This window comes from Falco cherrug, chromosome 15 (genome assembly GCF_023634085.1).
Source record: "Falco cherrug isolate bFalChe1 chromosome 15, bFalChe1.pri, whole genome shotgun sequence".
Classification (NCBI taxonomy): Eukaryota; Metazoa; Chordata; class Aves; order Falconiformes; family Falconidae; genus Falco; species Falco cherrug.
This window is the reverse complement of record NC_073711.1, coordinates 3,890,923-3,915,655: the sequence shown is the minus strand read 5'-3', so window position 1 is coordinate 3,915,655 and position 24,733 is coordinate 3,890,923. Positions and strand designations below refer to the sequence as shown.

Below are 24,733 nucleotides of genomic sequence, written 5' to 3'. Positions count from 1 at the left end.
AAGACTGATCACAGTTCTACCAACTCTCTAGGCCAAACAGAGCCCACCTTCAGCAAGGACTAGACTGCCTCGCTGAGCCACTAACTGTTCTCCAACGCTCATGGGATTGGGATGTGGGCACAGAACAGCACAAGAAAGCCTGGCAGGCCTGTAGAAAAAGCAGCAAGTTGCTTGGTCTGGCTGGAGATAAATAAATCAAGATATCAGCATAAGACGACCCCCTCTGTATAACATCTCTAAGGAAAAAACTGGAAAAGACCTTACTTGACCTTTGAATTACTGCTCCCTCACTACAAAGTATCAACTTCTTCACAGGGAAGTACCTATAATCTTTACCAATATAATTTAGGTTTTGTATTACAAAGGAAAAAAAAAAAAAGAAAAGAGAAGAATAAACACTTACAGAGCCTGGTATAAATAGGAATGCTTTATGGCTTTTAAGCCTTTTGATAAGAATGCTATGGAATTTCAAGTTCCTCCATAAAATTTCAAAAGTCAGATGGGCATGAGGATTTATTCTGCATCTACTGGTCTAATAGCAAAAGCAGTCTAGGTATATTCATCCAGCTGTTTTTATTGGGAGTATTTCTACATGAATACAACATACCATGCAGTTACTTAAACTGCTGTGCAGCACTACCAAGCACTACTCACACATCTGCACAGACACAACCCTTCCGAGGCACGTACTGCAATTTCAGCGTATTTAAGGAAACACTAATTCCAGCACAAGTAACAGAAGCTCTGCTACTAACTTCATAAAGGCCAAGATCTCACCTTTTAGATGTCTTCTTGATAAAACCAGATCAAGCTTACACAGGTTTAGTCACATCAGGTCTCATTTCAGAGGACTGCCTCCCAGCGCATACCAAGCACGATTCATCTGCTTCAAACTTCACAGCTTTCCAGTAATTATCCTTGTAGAACTGGGGAATTGCTGCAAACCCAAGCCACAATTTCAATTCAGCATCAAGTTTTGTTTTGTCTTTTAAGAATGCTCCACTTCTTGCTGCTGCTAGCACTCAGGCAGCGCCCTGCTTCTGTCGTCAGCAGCCCCTGTCCCACAACTATCCCAAGTATGCCTCAGCACCATTTTCATTGCATTGTGTGGTTTCTCCATTCCTTCACTGATTTAGTCCAGGCCTCTCCTTGGGGCTCTCAGATAATGAAAACCATGTGAGAGTAAAATGTAATCTTCAAACACACAAACCAGTTTCATGTGCATTATCAGAAGGGAGCAAAACGTTGACAGTGCATCATTTGTCCCTACTGATAGGATCAGGCTGTTTTAATTGCTGGTGAGATAAAAAAAGATTAGAATCACCATCTACATTAAAAATGAAGTCAAAATTCGAACCTAAATGCTTAAGTCCTGAAAACAATGGAAATAAAATCCCTGGACAGATAGATCTCTTTTATGCTACCTTAAGGTACTTTTTCCTCAGATGTCAGTTGTGGCATCCTGAAAATTTGTATCATAAGTTGACACAAATAAAAACCGCAGGTGGGGAAGGGTGTAGAGAAGAAAACAATCACTACTGGCTAACTTTAGCATGGAATTTTCTGGCTTTTTCTAGCATTACCACAACTTCGACTACTTTAAGCCCCCATATGGAGGAGCTCTTCTTATTTCACAAAGCAGTTTCACAGAATTTAACGGGACCAGCCACAGAATATGGAAAGCAAGGGGGCATGGCCCCTCCTTTTTCAAAGGGCTGCTTTTTTTTTTTTTTATCCTTTATAAAATGAAACAGTTAAAATACAAGTAACTTATCAGTTGTCAGGCAGCATAACAGAGCTGGCAATGCTCATTCTGAGATGCTGTGACTCAAGGAAGGGAATCACAGACTGGTTTGGGTTGGAAGGGACCCCAACCCCGCTGCCACGGGCAGGGACACCTTCCCCTCAACCACGTTGCTCAAAGCCCCGTCCAACCTGGCCTAATGCAGTATTGGAACAACCCAGTATCATGAAACAAGCCCGTTTTGTGATCTCAATGGGTAGCATGGGGTAAAAAGATGGATCTGCATTTTTTTTTAAAAAAAGTAAAACCCAACAGAAGATCCAGACCACCGAATTTTTACAAATCAAGGATGTTATAAAAGTGGTTTACATGTTGTTCTTTTATCATAACCACCTGGGGGTTTCATGTGCACCTTGTAAAACCTTTAATTACTTGTAAGATGATTAATTAAACCTCACCACCACACTGGGAAGAAGACATTACTACACTCTTTTTCGCCCAGCGTTGATTGGCTAAGTCCTGGCTTACGTTTATGTTTTTGTTGCCACAACTATGTCACTCAGGGAACTGATTTCTTGCAATGTAACTATTCCAGCAACCACTCTAAAGCAGATGCAGTTACACTAGGAAATAATTGGGTTTAGGTATATTACTTAGGAAACCTTGTGTAAACCATACTAGCAAAATTTCTTCCTTGCTAATGTAAACCTCATCACGAGTAGAAAGATTTTTCCACAACTGGAGTAGAAAATACTTTAAGCATAGATCCTGCCTAAATGGTTTTGATCAAGGATGTAGGCATCCCAGAACTTGTGCAAGCAGAAGGCAGGGGAAACTTTCTGAGTATTTTCTATAGCCGGACAAGATACTTCTGCAAGGTATCCCCAGCAGCTGCAGAAACAAAAAGTTAGAGCTACACAATATTCCCCTAATGAAGGAAATCTGCGTGTTCATGTTTTGATGGTGCAGTGTCAGCAACTAACAACACACAACGATCTTATGCCAGTCAAGCACCAAGATGTGCTAAACTGAACTTCACTGAAAGCGCAGAAACCACAGGTAGCACATTGCTCCTTAAAAAATCCAAAATACTGACCCTTGCCCCAGCTCCCATTCGGAGCTGTAGCCGATGCCAGCAGCGCTTGCAGCAGGAAATGCACTGAGCTCTTGCTGCCCAAGGAATGCGGCTGCTAGGGCCTCGCTCGGGCTGGAAAACCTGCTGTCCTGTGTCTCGCAAGGCTACGCATAGCTGAAGTGCTCCCCCAGAGCCATCCGCCTCCCACAAGCACCATCCTGGGCTCTCATCTCCATTTCAGCCCTTGGAGATTGCCCCACGGCACCCAAGCAGCCTGCCATGGGGCCGCCGCTGGCCTCCCAAAAAAATTTTCTCTTGCCGTCCCTACTTCCCCAAATCAGAATCATTTGCCAGGTGGTAAATCCACATTTCCCCCATGGGTGCTAAGATTTTTTTATTACTTTCTTCTTTTTTTAAACAAGATCAGTGCTCCACACCCAATCCCAACCTGGCAACAGCAAAAGCTGTTTTTTTTCACATAACTTTGGAGTGCTCTTTTCTGCCTGCTCTCTACAGTTCCCTGACCTTACCCAAAGGAAGGGTGGAATAGACTACGTAATTGCTCTCAGTCTCTTCAACCTTCATCATTCCACAGTAAAAAGTATTTCAGGTTCATTTTTACCCAGTATGAGTATCAGCATCCAGTTGTGATGACTTCAATAAGCTACAGACTACCGATCCCTTGTGCACCTCCGCAGGCTACCTTACACTGGGTTTATATCCTGTGGCTCCAGAAATATGGAGTTTCAGCTTTGTTTCTTTTCAAGAAGACAATGGGAAAACTAGGAAGATCTGTTTTCCCACCCTGTTTTTCACAAGCCCCACAACAAGTCGGGCTAGCCCTAGTATGAAGCAATAAAATTTGTTTCAGCTGAACAGAGAACCACCCAAATTAGAACAGCAGGAAAAGTCCACCAAACCCTGAAGGGAACAAAGTCACTGAAATGTGGAATTACTTTCCTTGAGGGTTACAGTAAATAACCCTAGGAGATTAAGTAATTCTTTCAAAAAACAAGTTGTGTAAAGACACAAAGCATTTTAAAGCAAACAAACATTACTGTGATACAACTCTTAGACAGGGTCTTACAAATGCTAATTAATTAATTAAACAAAAACTTAAATTGGCTGAATTCATGGACATTCATATAAGGGAACCGCTCAACAACATCTTGGTCTACAATTAGTCACTGTAAGTGCTTTGCCAATACAAATAATAGCAAGGTCTTTAAAAACTAATTTTATTAGATCAGTGAACTTTTCTATGTTTTAAACAAAGAATCGGTTCTATATTCTAACCAGCACTAATGATCCTTATATAGTCCAACAGTAGTTATCAAGGAAGCTGACCAAAGGCCTCTCCAAACCCCCAAAGAATTTCAAATATTCAGTATTTTAAAAAATAAAAGGTTATTTTAAGCTCAGACACAACCAAACTAGACAACAGTCATTCTAAGAGACGATGAGAAAGTAAAAAAGCAGCAAGTATGAATGGCAGTATTTATCTCCGAACCCCTTCTGCTGGACCAAGAATGCAGACTGCATGCCAGTAAAACATGAGACGATTCAGCTCTTAGAGGCAGGGGAGAGCACTCCCTTTCCCAGCACCAACCTAGCGATACGGGGGCTGCTCACAACGGAGCACGACAGGCTGAACCACCACCACGAAGGGTGACCACAGCTCACGATCCCCAGGCACTACAGCAGACTGCAACACACATCCTTCCTTCACTTAAGCTAAGCACCTCATATAACCACTACTCTACCATGATGTGATTTTAAGGCTTTGAGAACTCCGTTTCCACAGAACTTTCTATTTTGTTCTCAGTTTGTTTTGTCCATGAGTTTCTATTTTGCATTCCTACTCCTTCACCTATTCATTCCCCATTCACCAATCTCCCACTTACAGCAAATGTCTGGTTTGCCCCGAATGGCCATTTATACACAGGTAAGCTTCAAATATATTCTTACTTAAAAAATTACATCCAAGTGTCTAGGTAAACACAAATGTCATCAACCCTGAAAAATTCCTTTCACTTAGGCATAGTAGGCAAGTAAGACAAATATTATATTGCCTATATAAAAATGAATTGCTCCTAGGAGCTCCTTTACATTATAATTCACCAAAGTTGTTGAGATTTTTTTTTTTTCCTGTCTTGAAGATTACATTTCAAGGCTACTCTGGAGAGCCAAGTAATGTGCAAGATTTGGATATCTGCTGACTTTAGAGTTCTCCATACAGTACACTGTTTTCACATGGATACAATTTCAGCATCAGATCTGTTCAAAGCATGAACCAAATACTTTTGCAAAAGCTGAAGGTATGGCCGTAGTATGGAGGCTGCAGTATGCAATTCTTCCTGTGGCCTCACTGCATTCCAGAACTGTTTGGGAATACACTCTCTCCTGCCTAAAAGAGTTTAACAACCGAGAAGCTCCTGCAGCCAAACTGGACTCATAGGGCAGCTATGTGTCTGTTCTTTCATAAAGACAATGATTTAAAGCCTACAATATGATGATGCCATATATGGGGCACTTGCAGAGAGATGATCAGGCACAAGAGGTAGATGAAAGTCTGATCTAGAAAGTAACTACTCATCAGAAGCTAAGACAAGCAACGAATTCCTGAAAGCAGAAAATGAGCTTACAGAAATCAGTTGTGGCCCAGATTCAACACAATGGACTAAATCATTTTGACAAATCCTCTAGTGCTTCCTGAAACTTTATAAACCCAGCAACAGGCAATTTGGAACACTTCTATGAGGCACCAAGAGATCCAAGTCCTCTCTTGTGTTTCAGTGGATAGGAGAAAGAGAGCCTTCAACCTTATTGCCAATCACCAAGAATGGCTGTTCTCACACTATTATAAACATTTGGTCTCCATGGAAGGGGGATACCTAGCAGCAAACATTGGCAACCAAGGACATTCCACTCCCACTATATCGTCCACAACAGCAAGGAGAAAAAAAAAAATAATCCATAAAGTTATTCTGATTAGGAAACCTTTGAGAAGACTTCTTCAAAAGTGAGTGAAAATACCTTGAAATACAGGAATGTGCAACAGTTAGATGGGGGGAAACAGGCATCTTTCTTTACTCTGAAAGCATTTACACTTTACCCCAAAGTGGGAACATCTAATAATCCAAGAACCTTTTGCCAAGAACAAGGTCATACATTTTAATTCAGAACAGAACCTAACACACACCATATTCTGCACTGAAGAGATAATCTTGTAATTTACAGGTGTTTGGAGCCAGGTTTTAGTTTAATACAAAATCTTAACATGTAAGAAATTTCTTATATTGGGCTTTGTCTTACCGTCAGGTCACAGTTCTGCAGCTCTTTAAAAGCTGTCAGTGAGAATGAAGCAAGAACTGCAAAACAGAGTTCTGCCCCGAGAGAGGTATGAACAGATAAATTCATTCACAGCTAAAAGTATGTATACATTAACATATGCTTGGACTGTTGATGATTATATCGTTAAAGGCTCATCTCTGTCTATGTATTAATACGGCAACAACCTAAACCCTACATCATATTTTGCTCCACGTTAAGAAAATAAAGCCTTTAACAAGCTGAAATTTTACTTCAGCTGTTTATTCATTGTAGCGACAGTGAGCCCTACACATGGACCAAGACATCATTGTGCTGGGTGCTATACAGAATTAAATGGTGCAAGTCGTTCCATCAGAACAACCACCATCATCACCACTACAAACTCCCCCCCCCCAAAAAAAATAAATAATAAAATCACATTGCACTCAACTGGAGACAAAAGGAAGGGATAGAAGAGGGAGAAGCATTTATGCTTTGAGAAGTTGGGAGTTGCAAATTCTCCATTTCACTGTCATGGTTAGGAAAACGTGGCAGTAAAGCAATGCAACTTTATTTCTAAATAAACAAAGAGATTGGTCAGTCTGCTGATGAAAGACAGGATAAAGAGAACAAGAGAACTATTAAATTATCTGCACTTCTGGGATTCTTGCTATTCTTCTGCAAAGTGAATGGCTTATGCTAATCAGGATGCATCTGAAATACATCATTCAAGCCTTCTTGTACAAATATAGTTCTTATTTATCCAGAAAGATCCCCACCAGCTGGCAATGTTTGCATACAATGTTAAACCCAACTTCAAGATCCCATGCATTATGAGTCATTTTACATTTAAAAACATTAGTTCTCTTAGCTGTTCTTGAAGATGGTGTATCCCATGAGAAGAATTTTTGTGGAATTCAACAATAATACACTACGTTACCATCCTACTTCCTCTAGCACAAAGAAGTTACAAGTTTTCTGTCGGTTGGTGTTTTTTCCTCTCCTAACTGTGCTATGCCTACAGAACATCTTTGGAGAAGGGACAAAAGGATTTGCACCAATCCCTTCTATATGAATCAAACATTTATGCTATGCCCTCTTCAAGCACTTTCATCTAGTAACCTATGGAATGTGATCTCCTGACCTTAACACTCAAGTACGTCCAAATCAGCTGCCCTTTGAGCTGTATTACAGACTACAGAGAATTTTTATACATTTGTATTACACGTGTATGAAAAACTTGTGGCCCAGCTGGGGCATTCTGTGCTACAAAGTATACACCAGTCCAAAGTCACTCAAGCATGCTTCAGGAAAGAGCAATACTTTGATTCTCCCATGTTTATGGCACAATCTGATGTCACGTGTCACCATAAATATGCAGAATGATGAACCACGCTATCAGTAGATTAACCAGCCATCACGATTTAAATGTGTCATGCCAAACACCACTACAATTAGGAGGTGCCAGCACCGCTGCAATCCCATGTCCCACTACGTGGCCCATTCTGCCTGCTCCGCACTGCCCAGCTTCCTTTCTGCCTCCAGTCTTCTTCCCAGGACAGGCAGCACTGCCTGCAAAACCATCTCCAGAATCAGAAACACAACCAGCTTGGGGTACAACCAGGTGCCTCCTTCCCTCCTCCTGGAAATCCTACCCTTTCCTCAAGAAAGGGTTAGAGCAGAAACAAATCATTCTGTGTTGTGTTCGTAGCTCCCAGGAATGTTTTAAGGACAGGGGCTATGCCGCAAATAAGCATCCTGGAGAAATTTGGAGAGGGAGACCAAGTGTCCCTGATGAACCCACAACCTCAACCATGGGACAAGTTTTTCCAGGGTCAGCTCATGACCCTACTCTTAGAAGGAGCAGTCACTGAGGTAACCCTGGTGAAAGCCTGACCCAAAGATTCAACAGGGTCATAGTCTTGATGGTAGGGTTCATGTTTTTGTATCAGCCCTGAAAACCCGATGTAATGCTGCCCATCACTCACACAGGAGCAGCACAAGGGTGTCGGGTAAGCCTGAGAAGATGGTCCTTGTTTTCCCCACCCTGATCTGGTGGTAGAAAGGCTCACTCCCCAGAAAAAGTCTAGGGTAGCAGAAAAAAGCAAGAGAGCAGCCAAAACTTATGTCATGTCCTCTCTCCCCAGATGGATCCTGGTCAGCCACCTGCCCCAGTCCCCCCCACAAGGTGCCTGCTGGCTGCTGCACCTCAGCAGCTTGAGGAGCCCACAGGTCTCTGACAGCCCATCAGCTCAGAGCATGCTGACTGCTGCCCCCCTTCCAAGGCAGGAACAGGACACCTTTTCCACCTTCTTTTTGCACAAAAATCCCTCCAAGGAAGAGGAAAGGTGAGGAAGAGAAGAGGAGAAGAAAAAAGAAAAAGAAGAAGAAAAAAGAAAAAGAAGAAGAAAAAAGAAAAGGAAGAAGAAAAAAGAAAAGGAAGAAGAAAAAAGAAAAGGAAGAAGAAAAAAGAAAAGGAAGAAGAAAAAAGAAAAAGAAGAAGAAAAAAGAAAAAGAAGAAAAAAGAAAAAGAAGAAGAAAAAAGAAAAAGAAGAAGAAAAAAGAAAAAGAAGAAGAAAAAAGAAAAAAGAAAAAAAAAAAAGAAGAAAAAGAGAAGTCAAAAAGAAGAGAAAAAGAAAAAGGAAGAAAAAAGAAAGAGGAACAGGGACCACAACAGACCAGTATGTAGCATTTCCTGTATCATCTACAGGAAAAACCCACGCAGGGGGGAAGAGCGTGATGTCAAGGCTGGTTTCACCACATGAACTGCCAGATCCTCCTCCCGGGGGATGCTGTGTGTTTCCACAAGGAACAACATAATCCTCCCTGCAAAGAGGAGTCCTACTACCAGCCCCGCAAAATTTCACAGGTCCTTCCCTTGCACAATGAGTGGTAGCGATCAATCTGGCTGTGGGGAAGTGAGTATGTGGATACAGAGCTGGGGGAGAGGGAAAATGAGACATTCCCAGCAGTATTATCGCTTGTAGAACAGCACACATTCAGCACTTGGCCCTTACAGAAAGGAGTATGCTACAAAATATGTTTCCCTGCACAGAGACTGGGCTTCCATCCAGTTATTATGTGCACATGTCCCTGCTGCGTTTTCAGGCTTACTTAAAAAAAATAAATCTCAAAACAAAGAAAACATATCCTCATACTCGCTCTGTACAGCACCAAGCATGTTCCTGGCCATGTTCAATAATCTGTTAAGGTGTGTTAATTATGGGTTCAACACTTCTACACCTTGTGACACAGTAGTAAAGCACTTCATGTAAAACAAATTCCAGTGTGAAACAAGAAATCTCAACCAATTGTGGCAGCCTTGTTTGCACGCGTGCATACATAAATGCACATACATGCTTCTCTGTGAAGCATGACGAGCAAAGACAATCTTAACACATGGATTACAAGCACAATGACTGCGATTATTTTCTCAAAAGAAAAGAGCACCACAAGAAATGCAGCCACTTGCAAACACAGCTTGACACAAACCCACTTCAGCGACTTCCACAGAATTTTACTTTATCCAGTTAGACACGAGTACATTAATTTTGACTATTTACTGCCAGCAGTGAAACGAGTGGACGAGTATACTTTTTTTTGCAAGAATTTTGCAAGATGAAGAGTAATCTTTACAGGAGAGAGAAGTGATGGGCAGAAGCTGACAGAGAAGAGAACCAGTCTAACTCCCAGGTTTAGGCAGCAAGAATGAATGCCGAGTCCCTTGCGCCATGAGCACGTCCGTCTCTTACCTACTGATCTGCTGAAGACAAAAGGGTTTTCTTCTTTTCAAAAACTGGACACTTGTAGCTCGTTGGGTCAGTCACACAAAGCTTCCCTGCTGCCAAAGGTATTTTTTTCCCCTCGGGTTTTTGTTGTTGTTGTTTGGTTTTTTACCCCAGAGAGTAAAGGGCAGAACAGTGGATTCAGCAGGGGCAAAGGGTGGAATTTGAGACTCAACAGGCGAACTGCAGAGCTCTCTCCAAAAGATGTTGTATTTCAAGGCGCTTTCATTTGCAAATCCTTCTTCATCCTCAGTGTCAATAAAACTGGAGGGGGGGCGGGGGGGGGGGAGGGGGGGGCGGGGAGTAAACTTTTTGAACTGCAGAAATAAACCGGACTCCACAGAAAGGGGGACGTGCTATGAACTGGACTTGTGGCTCGAGTTTTTCTTTTATTAAAAATAAATAGTTTCAGACAGGCAGTCAAAATAGGTGGGTAACAATCCAACGCAAGTCAGCCAGGACCTGCCGGCAGCCCTTGGAAGGAGGACAAGCGGTGTCTCAGGAGCGGCAGAATGAACAAAAAGCAGGAAAGCCTGCGGCCCGGCGGCAGCGGCCCGGCGCAGGCTCGGCTGTCAGCGGCAGCGCCGCCCGGGGCACCGGCAGCGCCCGCGGCCCCGGCAGGGCAGCGCGGCCCGCAGCATCGCGGCTGGGCTCGGCTGGGCTCGACGCCGCCTTCTCCGCGGTTACCTGTGCGCAGCGGGGCGAGGCGAGCACGGAGCAGCCGCAGGGCCGGACGCACGCTCCCGCGGCAGCGGGCTCACACCGGCGGGGCAGGGCAGGGCCGGGCCGGGCCGCTCCGCTCCCTCCTCCGCCTCCTTCCGCCTGGCTCTGCGGCGCGGGCGCCCCGCGGGACGGCGCTCGGCCGGGGCGGGCAGGAAGCGCCCCGCGCCCGCCCCCCGCCCCGCGCCGCCGGCCCCGCCCCCGCCCGGCGCCGCCCGCCCCCCGGGGCTGCGCGGCCGCTATTGTGTGCGCGGCGCCCGGCCCGGCCCCGGCGGGGACCCCCGCCACCCCGCCGCCGGAGCGCAGCCCGGGCCCAAGGGAAGCGGCGGAGCCCCCGCCGGCCCGGCCGCACCTCGCCGCGCTCCGCGAGCACCGAGGGGCTGCGGGTCACCGCGCCTGGGCCCCGCCCGCCCCGCGCAGCTGGGCACGGAGGGGCTGGGAGGCCGCGACGTGACCGGCCACTCGGCCACCTGCAGAACCGCGCGCAGGGGGCACCCCCGGGTCTCCAAACGGCCCCGCGAAGCCAGCGGGGTTACACGGGCTTACACCGGCGCACAGCCAAGGCGCCGCTCCCCCACGGTTTGCTGGCCAGATGCTGAAAATAACTGAAAGCGTGGCGAGAAGTGATCACGACTAACTGCATGTAAGCAGGGTGTTAACGGAGTCCCCTGTATATCATGTCCTGCTTAAAACTAGATGCACATCATGTAGTCTTCCAAGGCTCAACCTATCATGACAGTAAGCACCACCACCCCGCCACAGCTGGAGCTAATGGCTGGCGTGGAAAGACGAGATGGAAAAGAATTCAACGTTTTCCCCAAATGCAACCATGATTTTGCTGTGTTTCATCATTTTGCCATATGATAAAATGACAGCAGCTCCGTGCAGAAGTGGGCTCTGTCAAGGGCTTTAGCGCCTGGAATCATGCTGTAGAATTTCAACTTAAAAAATAGTTCAGCTTTAAGCACGTAACGACCATTAAGTGAATGTAGCGCCCTTGTGCATCTCTCCCCATTCAAAGGCAGTTGGTGAAAGATCCCCAAACGCTGATAAAGGCTTAAGCCAGTTTCCCTGTTTTGGAAGATTTAGCAGCCGTTGGTAATGGCAGTAACGCAGATGCCTCTGCAGCGGTACCAACCTCTGTATCAGAGAGGCAAAGCTCTCTTTCCCAAGTGGAACTTCAACTTCTCCCAGCCTGATGCCTCTAATCAGAGCAAATCCCCAGCCTAAACAAGGCCCCAGATAACAAACTGGTCCTTCAATAGGGATATATTAGTGTACAAACAATGGTACCTTGCCTTTCTCACAATCCACCTCCTCCTCTGGCTTTTGCATACAATGCACTCGAACCCTTCCCCTGTAAGGTCACCCCTGTCCAGGAACTCCGGAGGATGGATCCCCAAGTGACAGCTTCTACTTGGCTCCTGGCTCCTGTTCACTAACTTGTAATTTCAAGAAAGAGCAGAACAATAAAATGAAAGAAGCTGTTCACGATGTGCCCACAGTTGATTTAGTACACTAAGGTCTGACCATGTAAATATTAAGCTCATTAAGTAGTCCCAGTTTGGTAAGGTTTGGCCGTAAGATGACACCAGTTTCAAACAGTACTAAATGTGCAAAAACTGGCCACATGTCAAATCCTTGCACTGTGAAACTTGGCCTACCAGAGTTCATTAGGGCTCTTTGTGTGAGAAGAGATAACATGATTCAGCCATTTACCTTTTAATTGCTCTAAGCAAACAAATTCTTTCCAACATTCCCAACTCTTAATGCTGGAAAGAAAGATCTGGAAAAAAATCAGGAAGTCAGATTTCAGAAATCCCAAACGCAGCATATATAAACATCTATATTTTCCTCTCATAACTGACATTCATTCATTGGAACACTTCAGTGGAACAAATGTAGAAACACATGTAAACAGTTCATTAACATCCCATAACCTTACAGTTTGCAAATGCAAAAAAAAAAAAAAAAAAAAAAGACAATGCAGAACAAGCTAATGAAGCACATACTTGCTAGGTGCTGTGGGGTAGAGTTGTAAGGGAAATAGCTACAGTGAGTTGAAGAGTTATAAACTGTGCTTCAATCACACATCCTGTCTCCCTCCCACATGCTAAAAGAAAATAGTGGGCATAAAAAGGGAAGGTAAGAGTCATCAGGAGAGTAAAAATACTGCTTAATGCAGACACTGAAAAGCAGCTAGCCTTGCCCGAGACTCATTAACCTCAACTCATCTGCTGCTGTTTATTCTTCAGAGCACTAGCACTACTCATGTTTAGCCCATGCAATCGCAGATAACAGCATTATTGGAACTGGAAAAGAACAAAGATGCACAAAATCCAAAGTCTCTTCCTTAAATATTCTCCCCCTGTATCCTCCCTTCACCCAGCTCCTCGCCCAGCCCAGTCCTCAGGAGCTCCAGCACACATCTGAACGGCTGCCAGTGGAGGAAGCAAGCAGTTTCCATACACACACCACGCCACAATGTGGGAATTCAGGAAACAACACAAGAAAGGGGTTCCTAATAGCTGTTCCAGCATACTCAGGCCAATTTATGCAATCATACAAAGGTCACAGTAGATGTGTTAAAAAAGCACAAAAGATAAATGCCACAACGACAACCAGTTCAAAGTAGGAAAATAAATCTTGGGCTTACGAAGTGTTTGGATGACCTGGAATTGCTCCACCTACAATTTTTTAAGAGTTTGTCCTTCACATTCTTTAAAATTCCTCCATCTTAAAGTTCCTCCCTCCAGGAATCGCTGTAACTCTGCCGTCCTTTGTCCACAGCAGCTGGAGCTCAGGAAGCTGCTGATATTATCCCTCATGTACAGAGAGAAATCACTGCTAAGTCCTGCGCCCATTCAGTGCAGCTGAGAGGGGTGTAAATTAATTTCCGTGGATCTCTGATCTTGGGCCAGTTTTAACAGAGCTTTTCTTCTTGCACATAAAAATAAACTGTTAACAATGCTCAGAAGTGCCATTTAGCTCTCGGGAGCTGAGAGTACGTCCCCACCACCACCAAAGCGGAGGGTTCTTTGTCTAGTCTGTAAATATGCTATTGGGTGAAATAATGACCCTCCAGTAAACAAACGGTAATGCAAGCAATAATAAAAAAGACTAAGAAGAGCTCAGGCCAAGTTTACTAGGTAAGCAGGAGCAAGGAATGGGTAATTCTGAACAGGGAAATCACTTGCTACTTCTTGCCATAGCAGCCAAACTGAGTTTGACAGATATAATCATTGAAGAAAAGGAAGTAAGTGAGCAAATACATTAGGGGATACAGATCAAAACAAGATTAGAAGTTTTCAAAACCATGTAAGAATCACACAAAATGTGTGGAAAAGGCACCAGGGTACAGGAGGATTAAGCAGTATGTCCAAAGTCATGCTGGGAGTTCAGTCTAGACTTGGAGAGTCTCTGAGAGTCACCGGCCACAGCACCTGCCTTGCTGCCCGCACGTATGGTGGACTTGGCCATAAGCACTGCAGCTTCTGCTCCCATTTTACCACCGGGTCGGACAGCACTCAGGGCCTTCAGGGTGGTCATGGCCATTTTTAAGTTGTATTTAGAGGATCTGATGTTGCTGCTATACCCAGCCCCCAGCTGTAACAAACTCTGAAAGGCTCCCTCAGGTCCTACAATTGAGTATGGCTACGACTCCTGGAGAAACAAAATCAATCTGACAAACATGACATTGAGGCACAAATTACATGTAAAACCAGCTATCCTTTACCAACAGGTGGTAATGACGGGTATTGACAGACCAACACCACCAGAAATTACTACCATGAAACTTGACATGCATGGAATCACTAGAAAAAAAAAATAATCTACTTTTCAAAACACAAGAGCACTGTTTATTCCTTTCTCCTTCATTAAGTAATTGCTGTGTCTTTTTACAGAAGTTTGTTATTCTACCAATTCTATGTAATAAAACTTTGATGACCACGTAACTTCTGGAAGTAACCGATACAGAGACTCTTGCATAGCCAAATTCACATCTGCCTATGTTCTGATTTACACTGTAACATGGCTCCTGCTCACCTAAGGCTTTGTATGCTACTGCATGTGAAGATTTTTTAAAAGGACATCAGTTCAGATGGTACCTCTAACGGAATGTAACTCAAGTTCAGCATGGTTCCTTGGGTGAAGAAAGGGCCTGCACAGGAAGAGCGATAAAAGGAACAGCTTGCCACAGTGAAATGCAATATAGTGGTCAGCAGTGATGTGTCACCCATGAGTTGATTGACCAGGCATCATCTGTAAATAGATTTATTCTAACTGCTGAACCTTGGCCTCTTTTTATGCAGAATTTCGGAAGACATGTAACCAGAAGAGTGATGAACAACTGCCAACTATGGAAAAACAAAGTAAATGTTTCAGCTTTGCTCTAAACGCATTCACACCCCAGCCCCCTAGGCTTAAATGTAATTGTGGCAAAGTAAGGACAGCAGGGTTAGACTGGACAAAGGGGTTTCCTTCCGAGACATGTTCTTCTCCCAAAGAAGGACCTGTAAGCCTTTAGCTGTTGTCTATTGTATGTTAATTAACCTTGACGTATGAAAGTTCACAATCTCTCTCCTTTCTCTGCACTCTTGCCTCTCATGCCTCTCTAGAAAGAGAGGTCTCTTCAAAATGTGCTGAAATGAATTAAAAGATTCCCTCAACTTCCAGTGGATTTGGATCAGAGTGAATTGTAAGAGTAACATATGCAGGCCCTGCACTTCAACATTCTTTGTTTGCTCTCGATGACTAAAGAATGTATGAAATCACAAGAGCGAGATGCACAGCAGGTTCTGCAGCAAAAAACAAGACTTGAGAATCCTGATATTTCATTTCAATGACCATAAAGATTGAGAGGGGAAAATCACAGCTGATTTGAAACCAAAAAGCCTAACCTCTTTGAAGTCTCCAGGACTTATAATGGTGCAACTGTATTGATAAATACCATGGGGACAGGAGAAGAGGGAGTGCTTTCTGATTTAAAGCTTTTGCAACTCATTTTTAATATTGATGTCAGAAGCAGACTCAGAACTAAGAAATTAAAGAAGCCCAACCAAAAGTAATCTTGGGCTGGCAGCAACCTTCCGCTGCCTGGGAAGGTTAAAGCTATGATCTTAGTGAAACAACGACCACCATATAGATGGTCAGAGCTCTACTAATTGTAGGAGCACAACCACCCTCCCCCACTACACAGAAGCTGTACTGAAATAGTAAACAGATTGGTTTGAACATGGAATTAAAGAAGAGAAATGAAAGGAGAAATAATATTGTGTACAAAAAATGTCAAATGCATCAGAACAAAATATATGAATTTGTTAAATAATTGCTTCAAAAAGTGGCAATTGTAATTTTTCTAAGCACACAGTTGTGCTCCTAAAAATGATCTTTCTCCTGTAATAAGCTATAAAAATATTAATAATTGGAGACAGAAAGATATCAAGTTACAGACAACTGATTAAGATTTCATTCTCACAGAAATTAAAACCTAAAAATAGAATTATGGAACAAAGTCTGTTTAGATCTTACAACCAATTTCAAAAGCTCCTGCTGGAAGAGCACCAGCACTCTCTGCTGGTGATCTTTGTTCAATAGTTACCTCGAGGAAAAATGAGGATAGAAAATGCATTGTTTTTGATATGAAACGCCGTTTTTGTTTTAAATGAAAGATTAATTAGATCCCTATCAATTTAGCAAACAGCAGCTCTAGGAGCTAGCTATGTTTCTGGAAACAATAGTCATTACTAAGAAGCGTATTTGCTATGGGCAATCATTCACTGGAGTAAATCTCACTGTTGCAAATAAACATCTGATGTTTAACACTTCTCTCTGCAGAAGGTACTTCTGCTGTGCACAAAGACAAGTTGGTGTGAGAAGTTCCCATGATGCCAAATCCCTTGGCTCCACCCTGACTTTCCATCAGTTTTAGAGCCATGCCAAGAAAAACAGCTCTTCTTAAAACAGTCCTAGTATAGCACCAACATCTTCCCCTATGGTAGTCACTGTGGAAATGCTATGTTTTAATCAAAGCAAACCTGCCCCCAGCCCTATCTCTGTTACACCCTCTGCCAGGAAGCTGGAAAAGCTTTCAATCCCTCTCCTCAGCACGCACCCAAGCCTTGTCCACACCCCTCGTGGATTACTTTACCGCATGTGAGCCAGAGACTGCACAGGGACAAACAGATCAGGAGCAAAAAAATAAAAGCAAAGCCAAGTACCTAAGTTACAGCTGTCCCCGTTTCCAAACTATGCACAGACCAGGCCTCAGTAAGAAGGGTTAAAGACTGGCAAATTGAATCCATGTGCAGCTCATGAAAGTGTGGGAAACAAAAGAGACAATGTTAAGGACAGAGTATTCATTAGCAAAGGGCTCAAGTTTCTTGGCTTTTGCCGGCCTGCTTCCCAATAGCCATTTTTCAAGGTACCTTTTTGTTCTTTAGTTTTGAACATAGTTGTGGAAAGACATACTCTTTCTTAGCTAACAAACTAAAGCTCAGTACATGGTGAACTGCTTAAAATAATTTGTCTTTTTCATTTCCTGGAAGCAAAAGGGGAGAAAAATGTCAAGAGATGTTTTTTTTCTGCCAGGCTACAGTGGGCTTTGGATCAGAGCTTTATATGAAATATCTGATCCAAAGACCTGAGGCACCTGCATAAATATTCATTTACATGATGTTTTAAATACATAAAGAAATCAATTTTTTTTTTTTAATAAAAGATCAGACTTCATAATACAGCCCTGTCAATTTGACCAGACCTGCCATCCCTCCCTTGCAGTGCCTGCAAGGCAGCAGGAGCCGGTTAATGAGGAGAGCTTCAAAGCATCCGGGATGCTGAAGAAATTCAGTTTACAGCAGCAACATACCTTGGAGAAAGGGGTCCCAGTCATTCACGGCAGGGGCCTGGGGTCTCCAGTTATGCCACTCGAGGGGTAATCAACCCCCCAGTCAGGTGAAGTGTGCAGCCATGGCCGAATTAAATGATGTGGGAGCATGAGCGGTACCAACGAGGGCCCAGTGCTCCCACAGCCCGGTGGCATGTCTATAGCCCACCATCACACAGGAGACATCCAGAGCAAGACTGCAAATCCCCTGGTGCCCAAGGCCAGTATTTTGAAAGCAGCTCCGTATCTGGTAGGAGATAAATACCACCTTAGGATCTGCTTCATGAGGTCCCTGCATATAAGCAGAGTCTTGAAAATCTGACCTTCGCCTTTTCAGAAAAATCTGAATTTTCGTAATCCTGGGGCTTAGAGGGGAATTGATTTGCTGCTCAATCAAGAAAAAGCAGCAATTAGGGTGAAGTTCTGAAAATAGCTGTTAAAATAGTGGGTCAGAAATTGAAAACCAGGGTCTGTTTCACTGTTTCAGTCAGTAGGTACCTGTATATTAAGTACAGCAAGGTAACAGCATTTTACTTCAACTATTCTACTTCATCAAGTAAAAAATGAGGCAAATAGCTCCTGAATTAGAGAAACAGTTAAGAGCCCTAAAAGGAATGAACACAGTGGTAAAAATACCTGAGTTTTAACATAGTTGTTAACTCAAAGTCAGAAATAATTGTTCTAATATATTCTGCTCCTGACAAATCTCAGCTTCAGAAGAGCTTCACATCTGCAGAGTCCCAAGGAACTTTTTAAGCATTCAGGGATCGCTGACACTTGGCTGAGTGGGGCTGAGTGACAGCCAAATGCCAAGCACAGCACTCTACAATGCTGTGGGAAACAGAGATTCCTGCCTAAGAGATCGGACCAAGTTTCCCATTGTAGAAAGGACAAAAGGCTTCAAACATCATGTTTTCTACTTTTCAAGGAAGTTAGTATTTTGGACATGACAGGACCCAGCAAGAGATCACTGATCTCCAAGGCATGAGAAGATGCTAAAAGCTTTGAGAACTTGAGTAGCTATAGGAAATTAACATGATTGCTTCCTTTTAATATTATTAACTATACATGCCAGACTGCTCTTAAATATTCTCTTCCCGCATTCATACCCACACCTTTACCTTCGTACCATAAGAATTCCGTATTCAGCTCTGTCCCTTGATCATTAATGCAGACTCCTAAACTTCAGACTTCAAAGAAATGCACGCGTAAGAGTCACAGGCACAGGACTGGAACAGCGTCAAAGCCTCCCTGTGCAGAAACTTCGATCTTCTGTTTGACTTCACTGTACAAATACCTCGTTCTATCAAGACTAGGAAATTCAATGATTTATGTAGGGCTTCCCACAGATTAAGTTAATAAGGGAACCCAATAGTGCCTCATCTCCTTCCGCCTTCCAAACACCGGTAAATGAAAGGAAATAGAAATGTCTCCTGGGGTAAGGGAAAGACGTGAGCGCTCTACAAATGTGCAAGGGAAGAAACCAAAGGCTTCAATTGTGTGGATATGCATTTCTCCAGGAACCCTCTTCCCTTCTCCTCCCTCCCGTAAGTGGCATATAATAATGTTCTTAGGGAAACTTGGTTCAGCTGCAAAGCCTCACCCAGACCACACTGATCACCACCTAGGACAGTGGCGTTCTAGTTTTCTTCCTGCTTTTTCTTTTGAATTTTCCTTCCTTTGACCCTTCCCCCCCTTCTTCTGTTCTCACCCTCCCTCTCTCTGCTGCTCAAAATGTCTGCACTCCCTGCTTCCTGATTTTTTTAGGTTCCCTTCTGTCATTTGTAGTACATTTCCAGTACCACCAGCATTACTCGGAGCTCCAGTCATGCCTTACTAGTCAAGCCTTCCAGCCTATGAGGCTGAATTACAGTTTAACACAATACAAATGAAGAAATTACAGCACAGATAGATCAAGATACAGGTCTCTCCAAGACCCTAGGGGACTTAGGGACTCATTTCAATGTAACTTGCAATCAACATCCCTTTGAGTTAGATTTGAAAATTACACCAGCATTCCCTAGCCAAGATTAAGCCTCATCATGAGACAGTCAGAAATGCAGCCTAGCCTTTTTCAGTTCTATTTGTAGCTGCTTGTGTATCGCCAGCTTTCGAGGAAATTACACACCACCAGACTAACACAGGTGCAGTTTCTTTAGTGGTGAGAAAGCTGCTATAGGTCATCAGATTCAGGCATTTTCAACGACAAGATGGTCTACGCTTGCTCTGAGCTAAGTTAGACATTACAATGGTAAAGCGTGAGAAGCTGTTGTAGATATATATGCTTCAAAGTGCCTTCCATCAGACTTACAATCCCTCATAAAACACTGGGCTAAAGTGACTATCAATGGTAGATGGTGTTACAGAGCACTGATTTACTTACTGAGAAGGTGAACCATAAAGCCAAACTCAGAAATTTCTCTAATAAGAACGCTGCAGTTAGGTCATGGCAAAACACTGCATAACCACAAACTGGAGCAAAAGCATTCCCACAGAATAAGTAGTATGTGACAGCAGGTATTTGGAATGAGAACAAGGATTTCATCCATGTAGCCCTACTGCTGAATTACGTAGATAAACAGCTATCCTGAGATAGTCAGCTTCCAGTGGGGACATGCAGGTGTCAGGATACACAGACCCAGTTTAGCACTAGCAATCTAGAGCCTAAACTCCCAAGAGATGAAAGTTCATATGCAACTCTGATGACATTTGACAAGGTGTTCACAGCAAATTTTGGGGTCAGAATTCTATTTAGGTCATGTATGAACTGGATCCAGGCCACAACCTTCTTTGTATCCTCTGGACTCCAGTTTGAGCAATGTTTCTAATTTCCAGTGACTATTTCTGCTAAAAAACTAAGTCAGTTCTACGCCTAACATTGCTCAGTTCAGGCTGCCCATTTTGGTAAGCCTCCAAACACAAGACCTTTACCCAAATGACAAGATAGGTGACTTTACTAGGAAAACACTCTCCAGACTGCTTTTGGTCACTGAAACTCCCTGACCCTCTCCCTCCCTCGGGTCCTGCACAGGCATGTGGAAGCACCTGCTGTTGGGGCAGACGGGTCAGGAGAGTGAAGATTTGTGGGTTAATGGGATACTGTTCTGATCAGGGAGATTAGGTTACAAGGCCGTGCCTTTGAAGGCTGGCTTCTTCAGTATGGCACTTTGGTTTACGACCAGGGATTTCTTTTAATTAGGTTGTACTCTTAATTATTTATGACCTATATTATTTGCAGAAGCTGTCCAAAACCTAAGCCTTAATAATGATAATTGGAGTAATCATATTTTTACCTCTTTTGTAAAGCACCTGAGAGAAATGCTAGGACAGGATTAGATGCTTAATGAAAAATTATCATTAAAAAGTGGAAGAAAAAAGCAAACTAAAATGGAACTTGCTATTTTATACTGCATTAGGGCTGAATTGAGTGTCATTTATCAGAGGTGACACTGAAAATTTTAACCTGAAAATTGAACAGGGATCTTCTTTATGCACCTCATGATGCACGATTCCAGACAAGGATGCCAAGGGCCAGAGCCCGGGCCTGAATATCGTGCGAAGTCAGAGCAGCCCCAGCAGCGCACACTATGGCAGTGCTGGGCTATCCTACCACATGTTGGCAACGCAGTCAGTTCTTGGCTATTCACACCACCAAACACACGCAACGGGTGTTTAAGATCGGCCAAGTTCCTGTATCCATCACAGCGCCTCCACAGTGAAGATCTGGCCTTCCAGCCCTCACCTTCCTCAAAAAGTATCCTTGAACTAAAACAGACGCAATTTGTGCTTCTGCTTCCACCACGTGGAAACTGTCACGGTGAATACTTATGGGCCTACCTGAATCAGTCTCTAATGAGAGGCACAATCTTTCAGCCTGGGGGCAGACCATGAAGTAGCAGCAGGGATGGCAAACGCAGAGACTCAAAGAGATGAGGGATCCCCACTCCCTACCAGGCAAGGACGCAAACACAAATCTTTTAACTCTTTGGGGATTAGCACCCTCAGATGGGCATTTTGTTCTGTCTGAGACAAAAGCAGGAGGATTTGGAGTCACTTCTGCTTAATTTAGAGTTTGGGCGGATGACGATCAGCTCCTGTGGGTGGGTGGGGCTGGCAGGGACAGGGACTCCGAGGGAGCGGAGGGCAAGGCAGGCACCATCTCCTGCAGCAGGGGCTGGGGCAGAGGCCCAGGGCCTCCTCCGCAGGCCCGTAGGTAGCAAAGCATCCCCTTGCCTCACCTGGACTTGAGGAGGGCCCTACCAGGGACGGGACAGCCCTGCTGTCCCTAACACCGACCCCCCTGTCCCCCCCACCACACACCCCCCGCAGTTCCCGCCTGCCCATGAGGAGGCTCTGCTGACACCGCCGGGGGTGCCTGCGGCGACCCCCGAGCCCGGACGCGGTGCCGGGGGCTGCGGCCCCGCAGACGCACCCCGCCCTAAGGGAGAGGGGGTGCTCTCCGTGAGGGCAGCGGAGAGACACGGGAGCCCCTCGCCCGAGCTCTGAGGGGGGATCCCCGCCTCGGGCCGTGCGGCTCCGTCCCGGAGGTACGAGGAGGGGACAGCGCGGGCGGCGGGCCGGCATTCCCCTCAGGCTGGCGGCGGGGGGCGCGGGCAGCAGCGGGGCGCCCAGGGGAGGGCCGGGGCCACCTCGGCCGTTAGGCGGGAGCCGGCGCTGTGCGCCCCCGCCTCAGCGGCCCCTCCGGCGGGGCAACCCCGGCGCCGCTCCCCGCTGCACCTGCCTGCGAGCCCGGCACCCCGGCCGGGCAGGGGCGGCCGCGGCCCCCTCCCTTGCCACGGGGGCTACTGCGAGCCGCGCTCCCCTCAGGCCAGAGCCCCCCCCCGCCCCGCTCCGCGCCCCGCTCCGCACCCCGCTCCTCACCCCGCGGGCGCCTGCCCCAGCGGCCGCCCGCTCATCCATCTTGCTGCGCTTCCCTCCGAGGTGACAAAGCCGGCATGGCAATCAGAGACACCGAGGAGCTCTGGGAAGTGCCTACCCCAGATTCAGTTATTAACTTTCACCAGGCGGCTGCAACTACGGCACCCGGCATCCCCCGCTGGGCCAGCGCCTGCAAAGGCGGCCGGGAAGTGTAGTCCCGCTGCCCCGCCGGCCTCACCGCCCCGGTGCTGGGCGGGCGCCGCGGCAGGGAGCGGCCGCCGCGCCGCCTCAGGTGCCCGCCTCCCGGCTGAGGGGGAGAGGTGCCCCGGGCGGGCGCTCGGCGGGGGAGGCGCGCTTCGGCAGGCGTGGGGCACCAGGGGCACGCTGGGCCTGGGGGCTGAAAGCACGAAAGTCCTCGTGAAACGCCACCTGGGTTGTGAGGTACAGCTAGGAGGCAGGCGTCAAGGGGAACGCACAGGGGGAGAGAAAAAAGAAAAATAAAGAGGGGATGACGTTCGTCCTTCCCTCCAAGAGAGGGGGTGCCTTCCCCAGAGCTTAGTGGCATCGCTCACAAAATGGCCGCTTCCCTGAGGAGGCCCGCTCCTTAGAAAGGCAGGGCCGCAGCAAGAAGTTTTGGTGTTTTAGTGGTGATTAAGGTGTTTGCCACAGCTAGCCTGCTGGCTGGGCAGATCTGCAAGTGTCACAGATGTGCTGGGCCCACTCCGCTACCTCAGGGCTGATGTCCCTGCACACGGCTGCAGGCTCGCCACTGCTAAGGGGCAAATGCTGCTTTTACAACTTTTTCAGGTACCGTTGATTGTACATTTTACGACACAGAAACACTTTGTCTGCTTCTTGCAATCAACAGAAGATTGGAAATTATGCAGGGAGACAGCCATATAAGAGCTCACTTATCTTGGCCCAGGAGGAGCTTACTGTGTTTACAACAAATTTGAAGTCTTTCATGTTGAAATTTTTTATAATCTCAGCCATGAGGATTTAAGTTGTTCACTTTTTATTTCACCTGGCTCTTATTATCAGCCCACTTACATGCTAAATCTATTACCTTCATCGCATCATGATCTTTCTGCAACAGCTTTGTCTTCTAATGTCTCCTCCACAAGGTTTCTAACTAGCAACGTTCCTTGCCCCAAAACCACTCTCAACAAAAGCAATAAAAAAAGCAGAACTGTTAAAGATTCATGTTAGAAAAGTTGTCAGAACACAGGCCAAAAGAGTCTAGGAAGACCAGTGTGACTCCAGAGGATGTAAAATTTAGTGAAAGAAGGAACCTCTAGATGCCTTAAGAATATTTTATCACTGCAGTAGCCAGGTGCTAAAAAATATTAATAGGCAAAGCTTAAAAAAAATAATCTGGAAACCGTGTCACTCAAGTAATCAGCTGCTAGTCATCAAGTGTATAGCTCCTGGGGTCTCATGTTGAGATGTTTCATCCGTTTTTCTTTACAACGCATAAAGGTGGCCTTGCTCTACAAGGTTTGCTATGTTGAGCACACAGATCTGAACACTGCATCAATTAAAACAAGCCATGTGGAAACAAAAGGACATTTTAGAGATGTAAGCAGCGAGCTTCCAAAGTCAGGTGGGAAAACTGCTTTAAAGCACAGACATCTATGTTCATGGAGCATTACTACTCCTTGCCATTATTTGATTACAGATCACTTTGTTTTGTTGCTTTTGATGAAGGGGGGGGGGGGGGGGGGGGGGGGAAGCCAGCAGAGGTAGCAGCCACACACCAACCTTTCACTGTAAACACCAAGAGAGGAGCTATGGAGGGAAAATATGTTATTGCTCCATGGGAATCCAGCAACACAGGGGTATAAGAGTGACACTAAAATGGGCCGTGCTGTCACGAGGCCTTGTTTGCCAGAGCCAGACAAGAATGATCTGTTATAAAACATGGTGGAATGTTTGTTTTTGTAGTACTGGATTTCCAAAATCCATAGTCTTTTTGTGGCCGACAAGCTTGCTCCTTTCTTTGCCTCGTTCCTGCAGCTGTCGGAGGTCTGCACCCCTGCCTGGAAAACATGAGTAACAGCGAGAAAGCAATCCTAGCAAAAATCTGCATCATTCATGCGTAATCAGACAATGCTTGGGAGATTTACAAAGAGAGGAGGAGGAGAAAACCACAGCGCTGCAGTCATTTGCATTATTTCTAGTTTCTTCTCATTGCCATAGTCACTTTTAGCTTTAAAGTGTAATAAGCATATTTTTCATACACAGCTTTATACACACTTCAGCATTATTAGGGTTTAATTCACATCCCACCATGACCAAGTGAAATTTGGCAAACATGCTTTCATTTTGTTTTG

General features: G+C 45.3%; 1 protein-coding gene across 5 annotated transcripts in view; it reads right to left on the bottom strand.

Annotated features, from left to right (window-relative positions):
* The window catches only part of AMOT (angiomotin), a 60,757-nt gene extending 38,144 nt beyond the window's left edge, over window positions 1-22,613 (bottom strand). The window contains exons 1-2 of one of the 5 annotated variants that reach the window (XM_055727420.1): window positions 22,404-22,613; window positions 778-937 (exon numbers count right to left, since the gene is read on the bottom strand). The gene's annotated coding sequence lies outside the window, so the exon portion shown is untranslated. Of the gene's footprint in view, window positions 1-777; window positions 938-9,883; window positions 10,763-22,403 lie in introns of those variants that run through there. The other 4 variants (XM_027798566.2, XM_055727419.1, XM_014276127.3 and 1 more) reach the window with 4 other exon arrangements.
* Window positions 22,614-24,733: the final 2,120 nt, after the last annotated feature.